Source organism: Schistocerca piceifrons, chromosome X (genome assembly GCF_021461385.2).
Source record: "Schistocerca piceifrons isolate TAMUIC-IGC-003096 chromosome X, iqSchPice1.1, whole genome shotgun sequence".
Lineage (NCBI taxonomy): Eukaryota > Metazoa > Arthropoda > Insecta > Orthoptera > Acrididae > Schistocerca > Schistocerca piceifrons.
The window spans coordinates 750,855,269-750,861,268 of NC_060149.1; positions in this window are offsets into that span (position 1 = coordinate 750,855,269).

A 6,000-nucleotide genomic window follows, 5' to 3' on the forward strand; every position below is an offset into this window, starting at 1 on the left:
TTAATCATAGAAACAAACAAACTGAACTAAGACGACTGTATTGTGATCACAGAAGGCACCAATGATGTGTACAAAAACGAAAGCAAATCAGCACTTTAACATTACAGGAAGTTAGTGGCACAACTGATCCACACCAATGTAGTCATAACTAACATACTAGTATGGTACGACCTCCCAGAGTGATCGTATGTTAATAGGGAAACAAATGATCACAATCCAGTGCAACAGAAAGTATGTAAAAAATTAGTAATGTATGCTTAGTAGACGTCTGCAAACTGAACCGAGATGAACACACATAGCATGGACTTCACATGAACAGGAAAGGGAAATTAAGGTTAGTGAACGAAATTAAAGGTCTCTGTGCCCTATTCAGAAAGAGGAAGGAACCATTCACACTACATTATAACTGCAAGGCTCTTTTAGAGAAAATAAACATTTCAGCAGTGCTTCATTAACAAAAACTACAATAAATGATAAGGTGACATCTGCAAATATGTATTCCTCTATATTAAATGAGAATAATGTAGAACAACTAGAACTAACAAGTAGAATAAATGGTCCCAGTAATTCTGAGGCAGGCGTATTAGCAACAGCTTACACTGAAAAAAATGTTCATGTACAGTTAAAAGATAAACTCCTGGAATTCCAATACTGGCTGGAAAAGTTAAATGGTAGCATACTTATGATAAAAGTAAGCTGGTTATCATATAATGAATTAGAGTTAAATGTACCAAATGGCTGTGAATCAGTTACAGGTTACTGCAGAACAAATATGAAACATATTGGAGTGTCTATTTTCATCAACAAAACACTGAAGCTAAGTTATGAAATTATAGATGAAAGTGTACTTTATATACAACCTAAATTTGAAGTTTCTGCAGTACAGTTTCCAAGACTGGAAATTATAGCAGTGTCTATATATTGTCCTTCCAGACAAAATGAAGATTTTTTTATAGAACACCCTCAGAAACTTGTAGTCTTGTACGAGGGCGGTTCAGAAAGTAACCTCCGATTGGTCACAGTGCGGGTTGTGGGGGGAGTAGCGACGCCATCTGTGCGTTCACGCACTCAACAGGTCAGTCGGCATCAAGCCGTGGTCGAGTGAACGTCGTACCTGCGCTAGTTTAGTTTTTGTGGCAGTTTGAAATGTGTGCTGCAATAGAAAACCCCGCCAAATGTGAAGTGCGTGCTGTCATAAGGTTTTTTACAGCCAAGGGATATTCTGCAGCAGCTATTCATCGTGAGCTTTGTGCCGTGTACGGACCAAGAGTTATGAGTGAAGGAGTTGTCCGTGAATGGGTACGTTTATTTAAAAGTGGACGAGAAAACGTTCATGATGAAGAGAGGAGTGGTAGACCATCATTGGTGAACTCGTTCAGACAGTTGATGCAAAAGTTCGTGAAAATCGACGTTTCTCAATGTCGGAGTTGTCTACTGGTTTTCCACAGATTTCTAAGACTCTCTTGTACGAGATAGTGACAGCAAGATTGGGTTACCGTAAGTTCTGTGCACGATGGGTGCCCAAAATTCTTACCGACCACCACAAAACTCAAAGAATGGCCTCTGCATTAGACTTTCTGTCACGTTATGAGGACGAAGGAGAACCATTGTTAAACAGAATCGTGACCGGTGACGAAACCTGGATTAAGTACGTGAACCCTGAGACAAAAGAACAATCAAAGATGTGGGCACATTCAAATTCGCCTACCAAACCAAGAAACGCCTCGCAAGATTTTTCTGCCAGAAAACTGATGGCAACGGTGTTTTGGGATGCCAAAGGGGTGTTGTTGGTTGAATTCATGGAACGTGGTACGACCATTAATCAAGACGTGTACTGTGAAACAATAAAAAAGTTACGACGGGCTATACAGAACAAACGCCGTGGTATGCTGACTTCCGGTATCGTTTTTTTGCACGATAACGCCCGTCCTCACTCTGCTCGCAGAACAACGGCCCTTCTTGAGTCCTTCAAGTGGGACGTTATCAACCATCCACCTTACAGCCCAGACCTGGCGCCAAGTGATTATCACCTCTTCATGCATTTGAAGAAATGGCTCGGGTCACAGCGGTTTGATGACGGCGAAGAGCTCAAAGATGCGGTCACAGGCTGGCTCCAGGCACAAGCGGGTGATTTTTATGCAGAAGGAATTTCAAAGCTTGTGAAGAGATACGATAAGTGCCTCAATCGCTATGGAGACTATGTAGAAGAATAGTGCAAAGATGTAGTTGTAAGATGTATATATTAAAATATTTTTATTTAACTTGGTGTATTTTTTTAAATCAACCGGAGGTTACTTTCTGAACGGCCCTCGTATCTCAAGTATAAAAACAGCAGAGTTTTAATATTTGGTGATATTAATATAGACATTAGGTTTTGCAGGAACATTGTAAGCAATTTACTCAATACATTAAGGTCACAAATTTTTACTGTATGAATGACAAGGCCACCAGACTGAATGCATGTTTGGATAACATTATCCATAATTTTCGTATGAAAATATATCAGTTTAATACAATCATAATATGTATTTCCGCCCATGAAGTGCTGTAGATTAGAATTCCTTTGAATCATAAAACAGATACTAGTCAGGAAAGAATAATCAGGCCCACAAATGCACAGAAGCCAAACAAACTAAAATCTAGACTAACATTAATAGACTGGAATGAACTACATATAGATGTTATGGCTCCTAATAAGTCAACCAAAACATTTTTAGAAGTGGTAATTGAAATCTTTGAAGAAATATGCCTTAGGTATGACAAGAAACATTACAAGCGTAACCCCTATTCTAAACTGGAAAGTTTGAAACATTGGTACACACCACAGCTCAAAGACTTAAAAATTTTGATGCTCCTGTATTTATGACAAGTCACACAACAGTAAAGCACATAGGGATAAATACAAGATCATAAAAACGCACTAAAGGTATGCAGCCAAGGCAGCAAAACGCAAGACCAATGATGGATACATTCTTGACTCTTTAAATAAATGTAAAGCAGCAATCAGAACTGAAATAAATTATCAACAGAAAGATTACAGTATTCCAGTTCCTTGTGATCCACTAAATAAATATTTTACCAATCCTATATCAGGATAATGTGAGCAAGGCAGAAGCACTACTGCCACCATTACTCAATAAGGCATCTGAATTTTTTGAATGGAGTTATGTAACTTGCGACATGACAGTGAAGCAATAGCTAGACTCAGTAATTTCTGAAGGGAAGATCTCTATGGCTTTTCTAAATTTATTATCAAACAAATAAGGAAAGAGATAACAATGCCCTTATCAAAATTATAAACAAATTGTCAACAGGGGGAGTGTACTCATAATGCCTAAAAATATCCACAATCGAGCTGGTTCATAAGAAAGATAGCATAATATCACCTGACAATTACTGACCCATTTCAGTAGTCCCTATTATTTCTAAAATAACAGAGCACTGTATACACCAGCAGATGAATCAATATTTTGAATTTAATGACCTAATCTGCCCTGCACACTATGGATTTAGATCTACTCCCTCTACTGTGAAAGGAGTTGATAGTATCATGACAGAAGTATATGACTGCTTTGAGAATAAGTCAATAAGTTCTGCGACACTATTGGATTTAAGGAAAATCTTCCCTATACTATCCTAATAAGAAAACTACAGCACAGTGGAGTAGGGGAGAAAGCTCTCCTCCTACTGCAGTGATACCTAAGCAATAGAATACAGTTAGAGTGTGTGAACGACCAAAAATCAGATTTTATACTTGTTAAAAAAGGAATGCCACAGAACTCCATACTTGGACACTTTCTGTTCATTGCACAGGGTTATCAGAATTTGCGTGCATGACGAGGTGATTGCCTAATTTTAATGCTAAATAACTAGGACATGGTGGCAAGGTATCGAATTTTTTTCTCAACTTTTATGTCTTAGTACAGCCTGCCATGCAATGTCCCTACAAGCTTTTCTGATATCTTCTGACCACCCTGTATATACACTCCTGGAAATGGAAAAAAGAACACATTGACACCAGTGTGTCAGAGCCACCATACTTGCTCCGGACACTGCGAGAGGGCTGTACAAGCAATGATCACACGCACGGCACAGCGGACACACCACGAACCGCGGTGTTGGCCGTCGAATGGCGCTAGCCGCGCAGCATTTGTACACCGCCGCCGTCAGTGTCAGCCAGTTTGCCGTGGCATACGGAGCTCCATCGCAGTCTTTAACACTGGTAGCATGCCGCGACAGCGTGGACGTGAACCGTATGTGCAGTTGACGGACTTTGAGCAAGGGCGTATAATGGGCATGCGGGAGGCCGGGTGGACGTACCGCCGAATTGCTCAACACATGGGGCGTGAGGTCTCCACAGTACATCAATGTTGTCGCCAGTGGTCGGCGGAAGGTGCACGTGCCCGTCGACCTGGGACCGGACCGCAGCGACGCACGGATGCACGCCAAGACCGTAGGATCCTACGCAGTGCCGTAGGGGACCGCACCGCCACTTCCAAGCAAATTAGGGACACTGTTGCTCCTGGGGTATCGGCGAGGACCATTCGCAACCGTCTCCATGAAGCTGGGCTACGGTCCCGCACACCGTTAGGCCGTCTTCCGCTCACGCCCCAACATCGTGCAGCCCGCCTCCAGTGGTGTCGCGACAGGCGTGAATGGAGGGACGAATGGAGACGTGTCGTCTTCAGCGATGAGAGTCGCTTCTGCCTTGGTGCCAATGATGGTCGTATGCGTGTTTGGCGCCGTGCAGGTGAGCGCCACAATCAGGACTGCATACGACCGAGGCACACAGGGCCAACACCCGGCATCATGGTGTGGGGAGCGATCTCCTACACTGGCCGTACACCACTGGTGATCGTCGAGGGGACACTGAATAGTGCACGGTACATCCAAACCGTCATCGAACCCATCGTTCTACCATTCCTAGACCGGCAAGGGAACTTGCTGTTCCAACAGGACAATGCACGTCCGCATGTATCCCATACCACCCAACGTGCTCTAGAAGGTGTAAGTCAACTACCCTGGCCAGCAAGATCTCCGGATCTGTCCCCCATTGAGCATGTTTGGGACTGGATGAAGCGTCGTCTCACGCGGTCTGCACGTCCAGCACGAACGCTGGTCCAACTGAGGCGCCAAGTGGAAATGGCACGGCAAGCCGTTCCACAGGACTACATCCAGCATCTCTACGATCGTCTCCATGGGAGAATAGCAGCCTGCATTGCTGCGAAAGGTGGATATACACTGTACTAGTGCCGACATTGTGCATGCTCTGTTGCCTGTGTCTATGTGCCTGTGGTTCTGTCAGTGTGATCATGTGATGTATCTGACCCCAGGAATGTGTCAATAAAGTTTCCCCTTCCTGGGACAATGAATTCACGGTGTTCTTATTTCAATTTCCAGGAGTGTATAAAAGCCCTGCCCTCCATATTGCCCTGTGACATTGTACTATATGCAGACGACAACACATTAATTGCTCAGAATAACAACATCTACATCTACTTAGATTCTTCACAAGCCACCATACGGTGTGTAGCGGAGAGTACCCTGTACTACTACTTGTCATTGCCTTTCCTGTTCCACTTGCAAATAGAGCGAGGGACAAACGACTGGTTACATGCCTCCGTATGAGTCCTAATTTTGTCATATCTTATCTTTGTGGTCATCACGTGCTTTTTATGTTGGTGGCAGTAGAGTCTTTTGGCAGTCAGCCTCAAATGCCGTTTCTCTAAATTTTCTCAATAGTGTTTATTGGAAGGAACGTCGCCTTCTCTCCAGAGATTACCATTTAAGTTCCCAAAGCCTCTCTGTAACACTTACTCGTTCAAACCCACTGGTAACAAATCTAGCAGCCCACCTCTGAATTGCTTCGATGTCTTCCATCAGTCTGACCTGATACGGATCACAAACACTCGAACTATACTCAAAGATACGTAGCACCAACGTTGTATATGCGGTCTTCTTTACAGGTGAACCACTCTCTCCTAAAATTCTCTCAATAAA